We start from the raw sequence: 24,854 nt of genomic DNA, 5'->3' as shown, positions 1-24,854 counted from the left end.
AAACATTGAAAACTACTCTGTACACAACAGGTACCTCTCCATCTTCACCATCTACTTCAACAGAAGGACAAAGTACATCAGAATTAACTTCAACAGCAACAGAAATACCTTCATCCACTGTAGAGCAAACAACAACCCTGCAGGCTCAACAATCAACATTTAAAACAGATATGTCCACTATGAAAACTACCACACTTGAATCATCTACAAGTGAAAGAAGTTCAACAGTCGTAACTACATCATCCTCAATAGGTACCTCTCCATCTTCAATGTCTTCTGTTACAGACGGACAAAGTACATCAGAGATGATTTCGTCAACAACAGAAATGCCTACTTCAAATTCAGCGCAAACAACAAGACAGGAGACACAAAGCTCTATGTTTACTACTACCACAGAAACAGAACCTACAACAACAGTTCAATCAAGTGAAAGAAGTTCAACACTGGAGACTACATCGTCCTCGATAGAGACCTCTCCAACTTCACTATCTAAGACGACAGAAGGACAAAGTACATCAAAATTTATTTCATCAACAACAGAAATATCTTTATCCACTGTAGAGCAAACCACAAACCAGCAGGCACAAACCACTCTGTTTACTACTACCACAGAAACAGAACCTTCAACAACAGCTCAATCAGCATTTACAACAACTATGTCCCCAACGAGAATGTCCACATTAGAATCATCTACAAGTGAAAGTGCATCAAATGTGCAAACTACTGTGTACACAACAGGTACCTCTCCATCTTCACCATCTACTTCAACAGAAGGACAAAGTACATCAGAAATAACTTCATCAGGAACAGAAAAAACTTCATCTACTGTAGAGCAAACAACAAGAGAGCAGGCTAAAACCACTCTGTTTAGTTCTATCACAGAAACAGAACCTACAACTACAGCTCAATCAACATTTACAACAGCTACATCACCAACGACCAAATCCACATTAGAATCACCTACAAGTGAAAGTGGATCAACATTGCCAACTACTGTGTACACAAAAGTTACCTCTCAATCTTCACTGTCTACTTCAACAGAAGGACAAAGTACTTCAGAATTAACTTCATCAGGAACAGAAGTAGCTTCAACATTTACAACAGCTACATCCCCAATGTCCACCTCCACATTAGAATCACCTACAATTGAAAGTGGATCAACATTGCAAACTACTGTGTACACAACAGGTACCTCTCCATCTACTTCAACAGAAGGACAAAGTACTTCAGAATTAACTTCATCAGCAACAGAAATATTTTCATCTACTGTAGAGCATACAACAAGCGAGCAGGCTCAAACCACTCAGTTTAGTTCTACCACAGAAACAGAACCTACAACGACAGCTCAATCAACATTTACAACAGATATATCTGCTATGACCACTAAATTTGGATCTTCTACAAGTGAAAGAAGTTCAACACTGGAAACGACATTTTCCTCGATAGAGACCTATCCAACTTCACCGTCTATGACGACAGAAGGACAGAGTACATCAAAAATGATTTCATCGACAACAGAAATATCTTTATCCACTGTAGAGCAAACTACAAGCAAGCCGGCACAAACCACTCTGGTTACTACTACCACAGAAACAGAACCTTCAACCACAGCTCAATCAGCATTTACAACAGCTATGTCCCCCACAAGCTTGTCCACATTAGAATCATCTACAAGTGAAAGTGCATCAACTGTGCAAACTACTGTGTACACAACAGGTACCTCTCCATCTTCACAATCTACTTCAACAGAAGGACAAAGTACATCAGAATTAACTTCATCAGCAACAGAACTAGCTTCAACATTTACAACAGCTATATCCCCAATGCCCACATCCACATTACCTACAAGTGAAAGTGGATCAACATTGCAAACTACTGTGTACACAACAGGTAGCTCTCCATCTTCGCTATCTTCTTCAACAGAAGGACAAAGTACATCAGAAATAACTTCATCAGGAACAGAAGTAGCTTCAACTTTTACAACAGCTACATCCCTAATGCCCACATCCACATTACCTGTAAGTGACAGTGGATCAACATTGCAAACTACTGTGTACACAACAGGTACCTCTCCATCTTCACCATCTACATCAACAGAAGGACAAAGTACATCAGAATTAACTTCATCAGGAACAGAAGTAGCTTCAACATTTACAACAGCTACATCCCCAATGTCCACCTCCACATTAGAATCACCTACAATTGAAAGTGCATCAACATTGCAAACTACTGTGTACACAACAGGTACCTCTCCATCTACTTTAAAAGAAGGACAAAGTACTTCAGAATTAACTTCATCAGCAACAGAAATATTTTCATCTACTGTAGCGCAAACAACAAGCCAACAGGCTCAAACCACTCTGTTTAGCTCTACCACAGAAACAGAACCTACAACGACAGCTCAATCAACATTTACAACAGATATATCTGCTATGACCACTAAATTTGAATCTTCTACAAGTGAAAGAAGTTCAACACTGGAAACGACATTTTCCTCGACAGAGACCTCTCCAACTTCACCATCTACGACGACAGAAGGACACAGTACATCAAAATTGATTTCATCAACGAAAGAAATATCTTTATCCACTGTAGAGCAAACTACAAGCCAGCCAGCACAAACCACTCTGTTTACCACTACCAAAGAAACAGAACCTTCAACAACAGCTCAATCAGCATTTAAAACAGCTATGTCCCTAACGAGCATGTCCACATTAGAATCATCTACAAGTGAAAGTGCATCAACTGCGCAAACTACTGTGTACACAACAGGTACCTCTCCATCTTCACCATCTACTTCAACAGAAGGACAAAGTACATCAGAATTAACTTCATCAGGAACAGAAGTAGCTTCAACATTTACAACAGCTACATCCCCAATGTCCACCTCCACATTAGAATCACCTACAGGTGAAAGTGGATCAACATTGCAAACTATTGTGTACACAACAGGTACCTCTCTATCTTCGACATCTTCTTCAACAGAAGGACAAAGTACATCAGAATTAACTTCATCAGGAACAGAAGTAGCTTCAACATTTACAACAGCTACATCCCCAATGTCCACCTCCACATTAGAATCACCTACAATTGAAAGTGGATCAACATTGCAAACTACTGTGTACACAACAGGTACCTCTCCATCTACTTCAACAGAAGGGCAAAGTACTTCAGAATTAACTTCATCAGCAACAGAAATATTTTCATCTACTGTAGCGCAAACAACAAGCCAACAGGCTCAAACCACTCTGTTTAGCTCTACCACAGAAACAGAACCTTCAACCACAGCTCAATCAGCATTTACAACAGCTATGTCCCCAACAAGCTTGTCCACATTAGAATCATCTACAAGTGAAAGTGGATCAACATTGCAAACTACTGTGTACACAACAGGTACCTCTCCATCTTCGCTATCTTCTTCAACAGAAGGACAAAGTACATCAGAATTAACTTCATCAGCAACAGAACTAGCTTCAACATTTACAACAGCTATGTCCCCAATGCCCACATCCACATTACCTACAAGTGAAAGTGGATCAACATTGCAAACTACTGTGTACACAACAGGTACCTCTCCATCTTCGCCATCTTCTTCAACAGAAGGACAAAGTACATCAGAATTAACTTCATCAGGAACAGAAGTAGCTTCAACATTTACAACAGCTACATCCCCAATGTCCACCTCCACATTACCTGTAAGTGAAAGTGGATCAACATTGCAAACTACTGTGTACACAACAGGTACCTCTCCATCTTTACCATCTACATCAACAGAAGGACAAAGTACATCAGAATTAACTTCATCAGGAACAGAAGTAGCTTCAACATTTACAACAGCTACATCCCCAATGTCCACCTCCACATTAGAATCACCTACAATTGAAAGTGGATCAACATTGCAAACTACTGTGTACACAACAGGTACCTCTCCATCTACTTCAACAGAAGGACAAAGTACTTCAGAATTAACTTCATCAGCAACAGAAATATTTTCATCTACTGTAGCGCAAACAACAAGCCAACAGGCTCAAACTACTCTGTTTAGCTCGACCACAGAAACAGAACCTACAACGACAGCTCAATCAACATTTACAACAGATATATCTTCTATGACCACTAAATTTGAATCTTCTACAAGTGAAAGAAGTTCAACACTGGAAACGACATTTTCCTCGATAGAGACCTCTCCAACTTTACCATCTACGACGACAGAAGGACACAGTACATCAAAATTGATTTCATCGACAACAGAAATATCTTTATCCACTGTAGGGCAAACTACAAGCCAGCCGGCACAAACCACTCTGGTTACTACTACCACAGAAACAGAACCTTCAACCACAGCTCAATCAGCATTTACAACAGCTATGTCCCCCACGATCTTGTCCACATTAGAATCATCTACAAGTGAAAGTGCATCAACTGTGCAAACTACTGTGTACACAACAGGTACCTCTCCATCTTCACAATCTACTTCAACAGAAGGACAAAGTACATCAGAATTCACTTCATCAGCAACAGAACTAGCTTCAACATTTAAAACAGCTATATCCCCAATGCCCACATCCACATTACCTACAAGTGAAAGTGGATCAACATTGCAAACTACTGTGTACACAACAGGTACCTCTCCATCGTCGCTATCTTCTTCAACAGAAGGACAAAGTACAGCTATATCCCCAATGCCCACATCCACATTACCTGTAAGTGACAGTGGATCAACATTGCAAACTACTGTGTACACAACAGGTACCTCTCCCTCTTCACCATCTACATCAACAGAAGGACAAAGTACATCAGAATTAACTTCATCAGGAACAGAAGTAGCTTCAACATTTACAACAGCTACATCCCCAATGTCCACCTCCACATTAGAATCACCTACAATTGAAAGTGGATCAACATTGCAAACTACTGTGTACACAACAGGTACATCTCCATCTACTTCAACAGAAGGACAAAGTACTTCAGAATTAACTTCATCAGCAACAGAAATATTTTCATCTACTGTAGCGCAAACAATAAGCCAACAGGCTCAAACCACTCTGTTTAGCTCTACCACAGAAACAGAACCTACAACGACAGCTCAATCAACATTTACAACAGATATATCTGCTATGACCACTAAATTTGAATCTTCTACAAGTGAAAGAAGTTCAACACTGGAAACGACATTTTCCTCGACAGAGACCTCTCCAACTTCACCATCTACAACGACAGAAGGACAAAGTACATCAAAATTGATTTCATCAACAACAGAAATATCTTTATCCACTGTACAGCAAACTACAAGCCAGCCAGCACAAACCACTCTGTTTACTACTACCAAAGAAACAGAACCTTCAACCACAGCTCAATCAGCATTTACAACAGCTATGTCCCTAACGAGCATGTCCACATTAGAATCATCTACAAGTGAAAATGCATCAACTGCGCAAACTACTGTGTACACAACAGGTACCTCTCCATCTTCACCATCTACTTCAACAGAAGGACAAAGTACATCAGAATTAACTTCATCAGGAACAGAAGTAGCTTCAACATTTACAACAGCTACATCCCCAATGTCCATCTCCACATTAGAATCACCTACAAGTGAAAGTGGATCAACATTGCAAACTACTGTGTACACAACAGGTACCTCTCCATCTTCGCCATATTCTTCAACAGAAGGACAAAGTACATCAGAATTAACTTCATCAGGAACAGAAGTAGCTTCAACATTTACAACAGCTACATCCCCAATGTCCACCTCCACATTAGAATCACCTACAATTGAAAGTGGATCAACATTGCAAACTACTGTGTACACAACAGGTACATCTCCATCTACTTCAACAGAAGGACAAAGTACTTCAAAATTAACTTCATCAGCAACAGAAATATTTTCATCTACTGTAGCGCAAACAACAAGCCAACAGGCTCAAACTACTCTGTTTAGCTCTAGCACAGAAACAGAACCTACAACGACAGCTCAATCAACATTTACAACAGATATATCTGCTATGACCACTAAATTTGAATCTTCTACAAGTGAAAGAAGTTCAACACTGGAAACGACATTTTCCTCGATAGACACCTCTCCACCTTCACCATCTACGACGACAGAAGGACACAGTACATCAAAATTGATTTCATCGACAACAGAAATATCTTTATCCACTGTAGGGCAAACTACAAGCCAGCCGGCACAAACCACTCTGGTTACTACTACCACAGAAACAGAACCTTCAACCACAGCTCAATCAGCATTTACAGCAGCTATGTCCCCAACGAGCTTGTCCACATTAGAATCATCTACAAGTGAAAGTGCATCAACTTTGCAAACTACTGTGTACACAACAGGTACCTCTCCATCTTCACAATCTACTTCAACAGAAGGACAAAGTACATCAGAATTAACTTCATCAGCAACAGAACTAGCTTCAACATTTACAACAGCTATATCCCCAATGCCCACATCCACATTACCTACAAGTGAAAGTGGATCAACATTGCAAACTACTGTGTACACAACAGGTACCTCTCCATCTTCGCTATCTTCTTCAACAGAAGGACAAAGTACATCAGAATTAACTTCATCAGGAACAGAAGTAGCTTCAACTTTTACAACAGCTACATCCCTAATGCCCACATCCACATTACCTGTAAGTGAAAGTGGATCAACATGGCAAACTACTGTGTACACAACAGGTACCTCTCCATCTTCACCATCTACATCAACAGAAGGACAAAGTACATCAGAATTAACTTCATCAGGAACAGAAGTAGCTTCAACATTTACAACAGCTACATCCCCAATGTCGACCTCCACATTAGAATCACCTACAATTGAAAGTGGATCAACATTGGAAACTACTGTGTACACAACAGGTACCTCTCCATCTTCACCATCTACTTCAACAGAAGGACAATGTACTTCAGAATTAACTTCATCAGCAACAGAAATATTTTCATCTACTGTAGCGCAAACAACAAGCCAACAGGCTCAAACTACTCTGTTTAGCTCTACCACAGAAACAGAACCTACAACGACAGCTCAATCAACATTTACAACAGATATATCTTCTATGACCACTAAATTTGGATCTTCTACAAGTGAAAGAAGTTCAACACTGGAAACGACATTTTCCTCGATAGAGACCTCTCCAACTTTACCATCTACGACGACAGAAGGACACAGTACATCAAAATTGATTTCATCGACAACAGAAATATCTTTATCCACTGTAGGGCAAACTACAAGCCAGCCGGCACAAACCACTCTGGTTACTACTACCACAGAAACAGAACCTTCAACCACAGCTCAATCAGCATTTACAACAGCTATGTCCCCAACGAGCTTGTCCACATTAGAATCATCTACAAGTGAAAGTGCATCAACTATGCAAACTACTGTGTACACAACAGGTACCTCTCCATCTTCACAATCTACTTCAACAGAAGGACAAAGTACATCAGAATTAACTTCATCAGCAACAGAACTAGCTTCAACATTTACAACAGCTATATCCCCAATGCCCACATCCACATTACCTACAAGTGAAAGTGGATCAACATTGCAAACTACTGTGTACACAACAGGTACCTCTCCATCTTCGCTATCTTCTTCAACAGAAGGACAAAGTACAGCTATATCCCCAATGCCCACATCCACATTACCTGTAAGTGACAGTGGATCAACATTGCAAACTACTGTGTACACAACAGGTACCTCTCCATCTTCACCATCTACTTCAACAGAAGGACAAAGTACATCAGAATTAACTTCATCAGGAACAGAAGTAGCTTCAACATTTACAACAGCTACATCCCCAATGTCCACCTCCACATTAGAATCACCTACAAGTGAAATTGGATCAACATTGCAAACTACTGTGTACACAACAGGTACCTCTCCATCTTCGCCATCTTCTTCAACAGAAGGACAAAGTACATCAGAATTAACTTCATCAGGAACAGAAGTAGCTTCAACATTTACAACAGCTACATCCCCAATGTCCACCTCCACATTAGAATCACCTACAATTGAAAGTGGATCAACATTGCAAACTACTGTGTACACAACAGGTACATCTCCATCTACTTCAACAGAAGGACAAAGTACTTCAGAATTAACTTCATCAGCAACAGAAATAGTTTCATCTACTGTAGCGCAAACAACAAGCCAACAGGCTCAAACTACTCTGTTTAGCTCTACCACAGAAACAGAACCTACAACGACAGCTCAATCAACATTTACAACAGATATATCTTCTATGACCACTAAATTTGAATCTTCTACAAGTGAAAGAAGTTCAACACTGGAAACGACATTTTCCTCGATAGAGACCTCTCCAACCTTACCATCTACGACGACAGAAGGACACAGTACATCAAAATTGATTTCATCGACAACAGAAATATCTTTATCCACTGTAGGGCAAACTACAAGCCAGCCGGCACAAACCACTCTGGTTACTACTTCCACAGAAACAGAACCTTCAACCACAGCTCAATCAGCATTTACAACAGCTATGTCCCCCACGAGATTGTCCACATTAGAATCATCTACGAGTGAAAGTGCATCAACTGTGCAAACTACTGTGTACACAACAGGTACCTCTCCATCTTCACAATCTACTTCAACAGAAGGACAAAGTACATCAGAATTAACTTCATCAGCAACAGAACTAGCTTCAACATTTAAAACAGCTATATCCCCAATGCCCACATCCACATTACCTACAAGTGAAAGTGGATCAACATTAAAAACTACTGTGTACACAACAGGTACCTCTCCATCTTCGCTATCTTCTTCAACAGAAGGACAAAGTACATCAGAATTAACTTCATCAGGAACAGAAGTAGCTTCAACTTTTACAACAGCTACATCCCTAATGCCCACACCCACATTACCTGTAAGTGAAAGTGGATCAACATTGCAAACTACTGTGTACACAACTGGTACCTCTCCATCTTCACCATCTACATCAATAGAAGGACAAAGTACATCAGAATTAACTTCATCAGGAACAGAAGTAGCTTCAACATTTACAACAGCTACATCCCCAATGTCCACCTCCACATTAGAATCACCTACAATTGACAGTGGATCAACATTGCAAACTACTGTGTACACAACAGGTACCTCTCCATCTTCATCGTCTTCTTCAACAGAAGGACAAAGTACATCAGAATTAACTTCATCAGGAACAGAAGTAGCTTCAACATTTACAACAGCTATATTCCCAATGCCCACATCCACATTACCTACAAGTGAAAGTGGATCAACATTGCAAACTACTGTGTACACAACAGGTACCTCTCCATCTTCGCTATCTTCTTCAACAGAAGGACAAAGTACATCAGAACTAACTTCATCAGGAACAGAAGTAGCTTCAACTTTTACAACAGCTACATCCCCAATGTCGACCTCCACATTAGAATCACCTACAATTGAAATTGGATCAACATTGCAAACTACTGTGTACACAACAGGTACCTCTCCAACTTTACCATCTACGACGACAGAAGGACACAGTACATCAAAATTGATTTCATCGACAACAGAAATATCTTTATCCACTGTAGGGCAAACTACAAGCCAGCCGGCACAAACCACTCTGGTTACTACTACCACAGAAACAGAACCTTCAACCACAGCTCAATCAGCATTTACAACAGCTATGTCCCCAACGAGCTTGTCCACATTAGAATCATCTACAAGTGAAAGTGCATCAACATTGCAAACTACTGTGTACACAACAGGTACCTCTCCATCTTCGCTATCTTCTTCAACAGAAGGACAAAGTACAGCTATATCCCCAATGCCCACATCCACATTACCTGTAAGTGACAGTGGATCAACATTGCAAACTACTGTGTACACAACAGGTACCTCTCCATCTTCACCATCTACATCAACAGAAGGACAAAATACATCAGAATTAACTTCATCAGGAACAGAAGTAGCTTCAACATTTACAACAGCTACATCCCCAATGTCCACCTCCACATTAGAATCACCTACAATTGAAAGTGCACCAACATTGCAAACTACTATGTACACAACAGGTACCTCTCCATCTACTTCAAAAGAAGGACAAAGTACTTCAGAATTAACTTCATCAGCAACAGAAATATTTTCATCTACTGTAGCGCAAACAATAAGCCAACAGGCTCAAACCACTCTGTTTAGCTCTACCACAGAAACAGAACCTACAACGACAGCTCAATCAACATTTACAACAGATATATCTGCTATGACCACTAAATTTGAATCTTCTACAAGTGAAAGAAGTTCAACACTGGAAACGACATTTTCCTCGACAGAGACCTCTCCAACTTCACCATCTACGACGAGAGAAGGACAAAGTACATCAAAATTGATTTCATCGACAACAGAAATATCTTTATCCACTGTAGGGCAAACTACAAGCCAGTCGGCACAAACCACTCTGGTTACTACTACCACAGAAACAGAACCTATAACCACAGCTCAATCAGCATTTACAACAGCTATGTCCCCAACGAGCTTGTCCACATTAGAATCATCTACAAGTGAAAGTGCATCAACTGTGCAAACTACTGTGTACACAACAGGTACCTCTCCATCTTCACAATCTACTTCAACAGAAGGACAAAGTACATCAGAATTAACTTCATCAGCAACAGAACTAGCTTCAACATTTACAACAGCTATATCTCCAATGCCCACATCCACATTACCTACAAGTGAAAGTGGATCAACATTGCAAACTACTGTGTACACAACAGGTACCTCTCCATCTTCGCTATCTTCTTCAACAGAAGGACAAAGTACAGCTATATCCCCAATGCCCACATCCACATTACCTGTAAGTGACAGTGGATCAACATTGCAAACTACTGTGTACACAACAGGTACCTCTCCATCTTCACCATCTACATCAACAGAAGGACAAAGTACATCAGAATTAACTTCATCAGGAACAGAAGTAGCTTCAACATTTACAACAGCTACATCCCCAATGTCCACCTCCACATTAGAATCACCTACAATTGAAAGTGCATCAACATTGCAAACTACTGTGTACACAACAGGTACCTCTCCATCTACTTCAAAAGAAGGACAAAGTACTTCAGAATCAACTTCATCAGCAACAGAAATATTTTCATCTACTGTAGCGCAAACAATAAGCCAACAGGCTCAAACCACTCTGTTTAGCTCTACCACAGAAACAGAACCTACAACGACAGCTCAATCAACATTTACAACAGATATATCTGCTATGACCACTAAATTTGAATCTTCTACAAGTGAAAGAAGTTCAACACTGGAAACGACATTTTCCTCAACAGAGACCTCTCCAACTTCACCATCTACGACGAGAGAAAGACAAAGTACATCAAAATTGATTTCATCAACAACAGAAATATCTTTATCCACTGTACAGCAAACTACAAGCCAGCCAGCACAAACCACTCTGTTTACTACTACCAAAGAAACAGAACCTTCAACAACAGCTCAATCAGCATTTACAACAGCTATGTCCCCAACGAGCTTGTCCACATTAGAATCATCTACAAGTGAAAGTGCATCAACTGTGCAAACTACTGTGTACACAACAGGTACCTCTCCATCTTCACAATCTACTTCAACAGAAGGACAAAGTACATCAGAATTAACTTCATCAGCAACAGAAGTAGCTTCAACATTTACAACAGCTATATCCCCAATGCCCACATCCACATTACCTACAAGTGAAAGTGGATCAACATTGCAAACTACTGTGTACACAACAGGTACCTCTCCATCTTCGCTATCTTCTTCAACAGAAGGACAAAGTACAGCTATATCCCCAATGCCCACATCCACATTACCTGTAAGTGACAGTGGATCAACATTGCAAACTACTGTGTACACAACAGGTACCTCTCCATCTTCACCATCTACTTCAACAGAAGGACAAAGTACATCAGAATTAACTTCATCAGGAACAGAAGTAGCTTCAACATTTACAACAGCTACATCCCCAATGTCCACCTCCACATTAGAATCACCTACAAGTGAAATTGGATCAACATTGCAAACTACTGTGTACACAACAGGTACCTCTCCATCTTCGCCATCTTCTTCAACAGAAGGACAAAGTACATCAGAATTAACTTCATCAGGAACAGAAGTAGCTTCAACATTTACAACAGCTACATCCCAAATGTCCACCTCCACATTAGAATCACCTACAATTGAAAGTGGATCAACATTGCAAACTACTGTGTACACAATAGGTACCTCTCCATCTACTTCAAAAGAAGGACAAAGTACTTCAGAATTAACTTCATCAGCAACAGAAATATTTTCATCTACTGTAGCGCAAACAATAAGCCAACAGGCTCAAACCACTCTGTTTAGCTCTACCACAGAAACAGAACCTACAACGACAGCTCAATCAACATTTACAACAGATATATCTGCTATGACCACTAAATTTGAATCTTCTACAAGTGAAAGAAGTTCAACACTGGAAACGACATTTTCCTCGACAGAGACCTCTCCAACTTCACCATCTACGACGAGAGAAGGACAAAGTACATCAAAATTGATTTCATCAACAACAGAAATATCTTTATCCACTGTACAGCAAACTACAAGCCAGCCAACACAAACCACTCTGTTTACTACTACCAAAGAAACAGAACCTTCAACAACAGCTCAATCAGCATTTACAACAGCTATGTCCCTAACGAGCATGTCCACATTAGAATCATCTTCAAGTGAAAATGCATCAACTGCGCAAACTACTGTGTACACAACAGGTACCTCTCCATCTTCACCATCTACTTCAACAGAAGGACAAAGTACATCAGAATTAACTTCATCAGGAACAGAAGTAGCTTCAACATTTACAACAGCTACATCCCCAATGTCCACCTCCACATTAGAATCACCTACAAGTGAAAGTGGATCAACATTGCAAACTACTGTGTACACAACAGGTACCTCTCCATCTTCGCCATCTTCTTCAACAGAAGGACAAAGAACATCAGAATTAACTTCATCAGGAACAGAAGTAGCTTCAACATTTACAACAGCTACATCCCCAATGTCCACCTCCACATTAGAATCACCTACAATTGAAAGTGGATCAACATTGCAAACTACTGTGTACACAACAGGTACATCTCCATCTACTTCAACAGAAGGACAAAGTACTTCAGAATTAACTTCATCAGCAACAGAAATATTTTCATCTACTGTAGCGCAAACAACAAGCCAACAGGCTCAAACTACTCTGTTTAGCTCTACCGCAGAAACAGAACCTACAACGACAGCTCAATCAACATTTACAACAGATATATCTTCTATGACCACTAAATTTGAATCTTCTACAAGTGAAAGAAGTTCAACACTGGAAACGACATTTTCCTCGATAGAGACCTCTCCAACTTTACCATCTACGACGACAGAAGGACACAGTACATCAAAATTGATTTCATCGACAACAGAAATATCTTTATCCACTGTAGGGCAAACTACAAGCCAGCCGGCACAAACCACTCTGGTTACTACTACCACAGAAACAGAACCTTCAACCACAGCTCAATCAGCATTTACAACAGCTATGTCCCCCACGAGCTTGTCCACATTACAATCATCTACGAGTGAAAGTGCATCAACTGTGCAAACTACTGTGTACACAACAGGTACCTCTCCATCTTCACAATCTACTTCAACAGAAGGACAAAGTACATCAGAATTAACTTCATCAGCAACAGAACTAGCTTCAACATTTACAACAGCTATATCCCCAATGCCCACATCCACATTACCTACAAGTGAAAGTGGATCAACATTGCAAACTACTGTGTACACAACAGGTACCTCTCCATCTTCGCTATCTTCTTCAACAGAAGGACAAAGTACATCAGAATTAACTTCATCAGGAACAGAAGTAGCTTCAACTTTTACAACAGCTACATCCCTAATGCCCACATCCACATTACCTGTAAGTGAAAGTGGATCAACATGGCAAACTACTGTGTACACAACAGCTACCTCTCCATCTTCAGCATCTACATCAACAGAAGGACAAAGTACATCAGAATTAACTTCATCAGGAACAGAAGTAGCTTCAACATTTACAACAGCTACATCCCCAATGTCGACCTCCACATTAGAATCACCTACAATTGAAAGTGGATCAACATTGCAAACTACTGTGTACACAACAGGTACCTCTCCATCTACTTCAACAGAAGGACAAAGTACTTCAGAATTAACTTCATCAGCAACAGAAATATTTTCATCTACTGTAGCGCAAACAACAAGCCAACAGGCTCAAACCACTCTGTTTAGCTCTACCACAGAAACAGAACCTACAACGACAGCTCAATCAACATTTACAACAGATATATCTTCTATGACCACTAAATTTGAATCTTCTACAAGTGAAAGAAGTTCAACACTGGAAACGACATTTTCCTCGATAGAGACCTCTCCAACTTTACCATCTACGACGACAGAAGGACACAGTACATCAAAATTGATTTCATCGACAACAGAAATATCTTTATCCACTGTAGGGCAAACTACACGCCAGCCGGCACAAACCACTCTGGTTACTACTACCACAGAAACAGAACCTTCAACCACAGCTCAATCAGCATTTACAACAGCTATGTCCCCAACGAGCTTTTCCACATTAGAATCATCTACAAGTGAAAGTGCATCAACTGTGCAAACTACTGTGTACACAACAGGTACCTCTCCATCTTCGCTATCTTCTTCAACAGAAGGACAAAGTACAGCTATATCCCCAATGCCCACATCCACATTACCTGTAAGTGACAGTGGATCAACATTGCAAACTACTGTGTACACAACAGGTACCTCTCCATCTTCACCATCTACATCAACAGAAAGACAAAGTACATCAGAATTAACTTCATCAGGAACAGAAGTAGCTTCAACTTTTACAACAGCTACATCCCCAATGTCCACCTCCACATTAGGATCACCTACAAGTGAAAGTGGATCAACATTGCAAACTACTGTGTACACAACAGGTACCTCTCCATCTTCGCCATCTTCTTCAACAGAAGGACAAAGTACATCAGAATTAACTTCATCAGGAACAGAAGTAGCCTCAACATTTACAACAGCTACATCCCTAATGCCCACATCCACATTACCTGTAAGTGAAAGTGGATCAACATTGCAAACTACTGTGTACACAACAGGTACCTCTCCAACTTCACCATCTACGACGAGAGAAGGACACAGTACATCAAAATTGATTTCATCGACAACAGAAATATCTTTATCCACTGTAGGGCAAACTACAAGCCAGCCGGCACAAACCACTCTGGTTACTACTACCACAGAAACAGAACCTTCAACCACAGCTCAATCAGCATTTACAACAGCTATGTCCCCAACGAGCTTGTCCACATTAGAATCATCTACAAGTGAAAGTGCATCAACTGTGCAAACTACTGTGTACACAACGGGTACCTCTCCATCTTCACAATCTACTTCAACAGAAGGACAAAGTACATCAGAGTTAACTTCATCAGCAGCAGAACTAGCTTCAACATTTACAACAGCTATATCCCCAATGCCCACATCCACATTACCTACAAGTGAAAGTGGATCAACATTGCAAACTACTGTGTACAAAACAGGTACCTCTCCATCTTCGCTATCTTCTTCAACAGAAGGACAAAGTACATCAGAATTAACTTCATCAGGAACAGAAGTAGCTTCAACTTTTACAACAGCTACATCCCTAATGCCCACATCAACATTACCTGTAAGTGACAGTGGATCAACATTGCAAACTACTGTGTACACAACAGGTACCTCTTCATCTTCACCATCTACATCAACAGAAGGACAAAGTACATCAGAATTAACTTCATCAGGAACAGAAGTAGCTTCAACATTTACAACAGCTACATCCCCAATGTCCACCTCCACATTAGAATCACCTACAAGTGAAAGTGGATCAACATTGCAAACTACTGTGTACACAACAGGTACCTCTCCATCTTCGCCATCTTCTTCAACAGAAGGACAAAGTACATCAGAATTAACTTCATCAGGAACAGAAGTAGCTTCAACATTTACAACAGCTACATCCCCAATGTCCACCTCCACATTAGAATCACCTACAATTGAAAGTGGATCAACATTGCAAACTACTGTGTACACAACAGGTACCTCTCCATCTACTTCAACAGAAGGACAAAGTACTTCAGAATTAACTTCATTAGCAACAGAAATATTTTCATCTACTGTAGCGCAAACAACAAGCCAACAGGCTCAAACCACTCTGTTTAGCTCTACCAAAGAAACAGAACCTACAACGACAGCTCAATCAACATTTACAACAGATACATCTGCTATGACCACTAAATTTGAATCTTCTACAAGTGAAAGAAGTTCAACACTGGAAACGACATTTTCCTCGATAGAGACCTCTCCAACGTTACCATCTACGACGACAGAAGGACACAGTACATCAAAATTGATTTCATCGACAACAGAAATATCTTTATCCACTGTAGGGCAAACTACAAGCCAGCCGGCACAAACCACTCTGCTTACTACTACCACAGAAACAGAACCTTCAACCACAGCTCAATCAGCATTTACAACAGCTAAGTCCCCAACAAGCTTTTCCACATTAGAATCATCTACGAGTGAAAGTGCATCAACTGTGCAAACTACTGTGTACACAACAGGTACCTCTCCATCTTCACAGTCTACTTCAACAGAAGGACAAAGTACATCAGATTTAACTTCATCAGCAACAGAACTAGCTTCAACATTTACAACAGCTATATCCCCAATGCCCACATCCACATTACCTACAAGTGAAAGTGGATCAACATTGCAAACTACTGTGTACACAACAGGTACCTCGCCATCTTCGCTATCTTCTTCAACAGAAGGACAAAGTACATCAGAATTAACTTCATCAGGAACAGAAGTAGCTTCAACTTTTACAACAGCTACATCCCTAATGCCCACATCCACATTACCTTTAAGTGAAAGTGGATCAACATTGCAAACTACTGTGTACACAACAGGTACCTCTCCATCTTCACCATCTACGTCAACAGAAGGACAAAGTACATCAGAATTAACTTCATCAGGAACAAAAGTAGCTTCAACATTTACAACAGCTACATCCCCAATGTCCACCTCCACATTAGAATCACCTACAATTGAAAGTGGATCAACATTGCAAACTACTGTGTACACAACAGGTACCTCTCCATCTACTTCAACAGAAGAACAAAGTACTTCAGAACTAACTTCATCAGCAACAGAAATATTTTCATCTACTGTAGCGCAAACAACAAGCCAACAGGCTCAAACCACTCTGTTTAGCTCTACCACAGAAACAGAACCTACAACGACAACTCAATCAACATTTACAACAGATATATCTTCTATGACCACTAAATTTGAATCTTCTACAAGTGAAAGAAGTTCAACACTGGAAACGACATTTTCCTCGATAGAGACCTCTCCAACGTTACCATCTAAGACGACAGAAGGACACAGTACATCAAAATTGATTTCATCGACAACAGAAATATCTTTATCCACTGTAGGGCAAACTACAAACCAGCCAGCACAAACCATTTTGGTTACTACTACCACAGAAACAGAACTTTCAACCACAGCTCAATCAGCATTTACAACAGCTATGTCCCCAATGAGCTTGTCCACATTAGAATCATCTACAAGTGAAAGTGCATCAACTGTGCAAACTACTGTGTACACAACAGGTACCTCTCCATCTTCACAATCTACTTCAACAGAAGGACAAAGTACATCAGAATTAACTTCATCAGCAACAGAACTAGCTTCAACATTTACAACAGCTATATCCCCAATGCCCACATCCACATTACCTACAAGTGAAAGTGGATCAACATTGCAAACTACTGTGTACACAACAGGTACCTTTCCATCTTCGCTATCTTCTTCAACAGAAGGACAAAGTACATCAGAATTAACTTCATCAGGAACAGAAGTAGCTTCGACTTTTACAACAGCTACATCCCTAATGCCCACATCCACATTACCTTTAAGTGAAAGTGGATCAACATTGCAAACTACTGTGTACACAACAGGTACCTCTCCATCTTCACCATCTACATCAACAGAAGGACAAAGTACATCAGAATTAACTTCATCAGGAACAAAAGTAGCTTCAACATTTACAACAGCTACATCCCCAATGTCCACCTCCACATTAGAATCACCTACAATTGAAAGTGGATCAACATTGCAAACTACTGTGTACACAACAGGTACCTCTCCATCTACTTCAACAGAAGAACAAAGTACTTCAGAATTAACTTCATCAGCAACAGAAATATTTTCATCTACTGTAGCGCAAACAACAAGCCAACAGGCTCAAACCACTCTGTTTAGCTCTACCACAGAAACAGAACCTACAACGACAGCTCAATCAACATTTACAACAGATATATCTTCTATGACCACTAAATTTGAATCTTCTACAAGTGAAAGAAGTTCAACACTGGAAACGACATTTTCCTCGATAGAGACCTCTCCAACTTTACCATCTACGACAACAGAAGGACACAGTACATCAAAATTGATTTCATCGACAACAGAAATATCTTTATCCACTGTAGGGCAAACTACAAACCAGCCGGCACAAACCACTCTGGTTACTACTACCACAGAAACAGAACCTTCAACCACAGCTCAATCAGCATTTACAACAGCTATGTCCCCAATGAGCTTGTCCACATTAGAATCATCTACAAGTGAAAGTGCATCAACTGTGCAAACTACTGTGTACACAACAGGTACCTCTCCATCTTCACAATCTACTTCAACAGAAGGACAAAGTACATCAGAACTAACTTCATCAGCAACAGAACTAGCTTCAACATTTACAACAGCTATATCCCCAATGCCCACATCCACATTACCTACAAGTGAAAGTGGATCAACATTGCAAACTACTGTGTACACAACAGGTACCTCTCCATCTTCGCTATCTTCTTCAACAGAAGGACAAAGTACATCAGAATTAACTTCATCAGGAATAGAAGTAGCTTCAACTTTTACAACAGCTACATCCCTAATGCCCACATCCACATTACCTGTAAGTGAAAGTGGATCAACATTGCAAACTACTGTGTATACAACAGGTATCTCTCCATCTTCACCATCTACATCAACCGAAGGACAAAGTACATCAGAATTAACTTCATCAGGAACAGAAGTAGCTTCAACATTTACAACAGCTACATCCCCAATGTCCACCTCCACATTAGAATCACCTACAATTGAAAGTGGATCAACATTGCAAACTACTGTGTACACAACAGGTACCTCTCCATCTACTTCAACAGAAGAACAAAGTACTTCAGAATTAACTTCATCAGCAACAGAAATATTTTCATCTACTGTAGCGCAAACAACAAGCCAACAGGCTCAAACCACTCTGTTTAGCTCTACCACAGAAACAGAACCTACAACGACACCTCAATCAACATTTACAACAGATATATCTGCTATGACCACTAAATTTGAATCTTCTACAAGTGAAAGAAGTTCAACACAGGAAACGACATTTTCCTCGATAGAGACCTCTCCAACGTTACCATCTACGACGACAGAAGGACACAGTACATCAAAATTGATTTCATCGACAACAGAAATATCTTTATCCACTGTAGGGCAAACTACAAGCCAGCCGGCACAAACCACTCTGGTTACTACTACCACAGAAACAGAACCTTCAACCACAGCTCAATCAGCATTTACAACAGTTATGTCCCCAACGAGCTTGTCCACATTAGAATCATCTACAAGTGAAAGTGCATCAACTGTGCAAACTACTGTGTACACAACAGGTACCTCTCCATCTTCACAATCTACTTCAACAGAAGGACAAAGTACATCAGAATTAACTTCATCAGCAACAGAACTAGCTTCAACATTTACAACAGCTATATCCCCAATGCCCACATCCACATTACCTATAAGTGAAAGTGGATCAACATTGCAAACTACTGTGTACACAACAGGTACCTCTCCATCTTCGCTATCTTCTTCAACAGAAGGACAAAGTACATCAGAATTAACTTCATCAGGAACAGAAGTAGCTTCAACTTTTACAACAGCTACATCCCTAATGCCCACATCCACATTACCTGTAAGTGAAAGTGGATCAACATTGCAAACTACTGTGTACACAGCAGGTACCTCTCCATCTTCACCATCTACATCAACAGAAGGACAAAATACATCAGAATTAACTTCATCAGGAACAGAAGTAGCTTCAACATTTACAACAGCTACATCCCCAATGTCCACCTCCACATTAGAATCACCTACAATTGAAAGTGGATCAACATTGCAAACTACTGTGTACACAACAGGTACCTCTCCATCTACTTCAACAGAAGGACAAAGTACTTCAGAATTAACTTCATCAGCAACAGAAATATTTTCATCTACTGTAGCGCAAACAACAAGCCAACAGGCTCAAACCACTCTGTTTAGCTCTACCACAGAAACAGAACCTACAACGACAGCTCAATCAACATTTACAACAGATATATCTGCTATGACCACTAAATTTGAATCTTCTACGAGTGAAAGAAGTTCAACACTGGAAACGACATTTTCCTCGATAGAGACCTCTCCAACTTCACCATCTACGACGACAGAAGGACACAGTACATCAAAATTGATTTCATCGACAACAGAAATATCTTTATCTACTGTAGGGCAAACTACAAGCCAGCCGGCACAAACCACTCTGGATACTACTACCACAGAAACAGAACCTTCAACCACAGCTCAATCAGCATTTACAACAGCTATGTCCCCAACGAGCTTGTCCACATTAGAATCATCTACAAGTGAAAGTGCATCAACTGTGCAAACTACTGTGTACACAACAGGTACCTCTCCATCTTCACAATCTACTTCAACAGAAGGACAAAGTACATCAGAATTAACTTCATCAGAAACAGAACTAGCTTCAACATTTACAACAGCTATATCCCCAATGCCCACATCCACATTACCTACAAGTGATAGTGGATCAACATTGCAAAATACTGTGTACACAACAGGTACCTCTCCATCTTCGCTATCTTCTTCAACAGAAGGACAAAGTACATCAGAATTAACTTCATCAGGAACAGAAGTAGCTCCAACTTTTACAACAGCTACATCCCCAATGTCCACCTCCACATTAGAATCACCTACAATTGAAAGTGGATCAACATTGCAAACTACTGTGTACACAACAGGTACCTCTCCATCTACTTCAACAGAAGGACAAAGTACTTCAGAATTAACTTCATCAGCAACAGAAATATTTTCATCTACTGTAGCGCAAACAAAAAGCCAACAGGCTCAAACCACTCTGTTTAGCTCTACCACAGAAACAGAACCTACAACGACAGCTCAATCAACATTTACAACAGATATATCTGCTATGACCACTAAATTTGAATCTTCTACAAGTGAAAGAAGTTCAACACTGGAAACAACATTTTCCTCGATAGAGACCTCTCCAACTTCACCATCTACGACGACAGAAGGACACAGTACATCAAAATTGATTTCATCGACAACAGAAATATCTTTATCCACTGTAGGGCAAACTACAAGCCAGCCGGCACAAACCACTCTGGTTACTACTACCACAGAAACAGAACCTTCAACCACAGCTCAATCAGCATTTACAACAGCTATGTCCCCAACAAGCTTTTCCACATTAGAATCATCTACGAGTGAAAGTGCATCAACTGTGCAAACTACTGTGTACACAACAGGTACCTCTCCATCTTCACAATCTACTTCAACAGAAGGAGAAAGTACATCAGAATTAACTTCATCAGCAACAGAACTAGCTTCAACATTTACAACAGCTATGTCCCCAATGCCCACATCCACATTACCTACAAGTGAAAGTGGATCAACATTGCAAACTACTGTGTACACAACAGGTACCTCTCCGTCTTCTCTATCTTCTTCAACAGAAGGACAAAGTATATCAGAATTAACTTCATCAGGAACAGAAGTAGCTTCAACTTTTACAACAGCTACATCCCTAATGCCCACATCCACATTACCTGTAAGTGAAAGTGGATCAACATTGCAAACTACTGTGTACACAACAGGTACCTCTCCATCTTCACCATCTACATCAACAGAAGGACAAAGTACATCAGAATTAACTTCATCAGGAACAGAAGTAGCTTCAACATTTACAACAGCTACATCCCCAATGTCCACCTCCACATTAGAAACACCTACAATTGAAAGTGGATCAACATTGCAAACTACTGTGTACACAACAGGTACCTCTCCATCTACTTCAACAGAAGGACAAAGTACTTCAGAATTAACTTCATCAGCAACAGAAATATTTTCATCTACTGTAGCGCAAACAACAAGCCAACAGGCTCAAACCACTCTGTTTAGCTCTACCACAGAAACAGAACCTACAACGACAGCTCAATCAACATTTACAACAGATATATCTGCTATGACCACTATATTTGAATCTTCTACAAGTGAAAGAAGTTCAACACTGGAAACGACATTTTCCTCGATAGAGACCTCTCCAACTTCACCATCTACGACGACAGAAGGACACAGTACATCAAAATTTATTTCATCGACAACAGAAATATCTTTATCCACTGTAGGGCAAACTACAAGCCAGCCGGCACAAACCACTCTGGATACTACTACCACAGAAACAGAACCTTCAACCACAGCTCAATCAGCATTTACAACAGCTATGTCCCCAACGAGCTTGTCCACATTAGAATCATCTACGAGTGAAAGTGCATCAACTGTGCAAACTACTGTGTACACAACAGGCACCTCTCCATCTTCACAATCTACTTCAACAGAAGGAAAAAGTACATCAGAATTAACTTCATCAGCAACAGAACTAGCTTCAACATTTACAACAGCTATATCCCCAATGCCCACATCCACATTACCTACAAGTGATAGTGGATCAACATGGCAAAATACTGTGTACACAACAGGTACCTCTCCGTCTTCGCTATCTTCTTCAACAGAAGGACAAATTACATCAGAATTAACTTCATCAGGAACAGAAGTAGCTTCAACTTTTACAACAGCTACATCCCTAATACCCACATCCACATTACCTGTAAGTGAAAGTGGATCAACATTGCAAACTACTGTGTACACAACAGGTACCTCTCCATATTCACCATCTACATCAACAGAAGGACAAAGTACATCAGAATTAACTTCATCAGGAACAGAAGTAGCTTCAACATTTACAACAGCTACATCCCCAATGTCCACCTCCACATTAGAATCACCTACAATTGAAAGTGGATCAACATTGCAAACTACTGTGTACACAACAGGTACCTCTCCATCTACTTCAACAGAAGGACAAAGTACTTCAGAATTAACTTCATCAGCAACAGAAATATTTTTATCTACTGTAGCGCAAACAACAAGCCAACAGGCTCAAACCACTCTGTTTAGCTCTACCACAGAAACAGAACCTACAACGACAGCTCAATCAACATTTACAACACATATATCTGCTATGACCACTAAATTTGAATCTTCTACGAGTGAAAGAAGTTCAACACTGGAAACGACATTTTCCTCAATAGAGACCTCTCCAGCTTCACCATCTACGACGACAGAAAGACACATTACATCAAAATTGATTTCATCGACAACAGAAATATCTTTATCCACTGTAGGGCAAACTACAAGCCAGCCGGCACAAACCACTCTGGTTACTACTACCACAGAAACAGAACCTTCAACCACAGCTCAATCAGCATTTACAACAGTTATGTCCCCAACGAGCTTGTCCACATTAGAATCATCTACAAGTGAAAGTGCATCAACTGTGCAAACTACTGTGTACACAACAGGTACCTCTCCATCTTCACAATCTACTTCAACAGAAGGACAAAGTACATCAGAATTAACTTCATCAGCAACAGAACTAGCTTCAACATTTACAACAGCTATATCCCCAATGCCCACATCCACATTACCTACAAGTGAAAGTGGATCAACATTGCAAACTACTGTGTACACAACAGGTACCTCTCCATCTTCGCTATCTTCTTCAACAGAAGGACAAAGTACATCAGAATTAACTTCATCAGGAACAGAAGTAGCTTCAACTTTTACAACAGCTACATCCCTAATGCCCACATCCACATTACCTGTAAGTGAAAGTGGATCAACATTGCAAACTACTGTGTACACAACAGGTACCTCTCCATCTTCACCATCTACATCAACAGAAGGACAAAGTACATCAGAATTAACTTCATCAGGAACAGAAGTAGCTTCAACATTTGCAACAGCTACATCCCCAATGTCCACCTCCACATTAGAATCACCTACAATTGAAAGTGGATCAACATTGCAAACTACTGTGTACACAACAGGTACCTCTCCATCTACTTCAACAGGAGGACAAAGTACTTCAGAATTAACTTCATCATCAACAGAAATATTTTCATCTACTGTAGCGCATACAACAAGCCAACAGGCTCAAACCACTCTGTTTAGCTCTACCACAGAAACAGAACCTACAACGACAGCTCAATCAACATTTACAACAGATATATCTGCTATGACCACTAAATTTGAATCTTCTACAAGTGAAAGAAGTTCAACACTGGAAACAACATTTTCCTCGATAGAGACCTCTCCAACTTCACCATCTACGACGACAGAAGGACACAGTACATCAAAATTGATTTCATCGACAACAGAAATATCTTTATCTACTGTAGGGCAAACTACAAGCCAGCCGGCACAAACCACTCTGGTTACTACTACC

The sequence above is a fragment of the Carassius carassius genome, chromosome 44 (assembly GCF_963082965.1).
Source record: "Carassius carassius chromosome 44, fCarCar2.1, whole genome shotgun sequence".
NCBI classification, from domain to species: Eukaryota; Metazoa; Chordata; class Actinopteri; order Cypriniformes; family Cyprinidae; genus Carassius; species Carassius carassius.
This window is presented reverse-complemented; position numbering follows the sequence as displayed.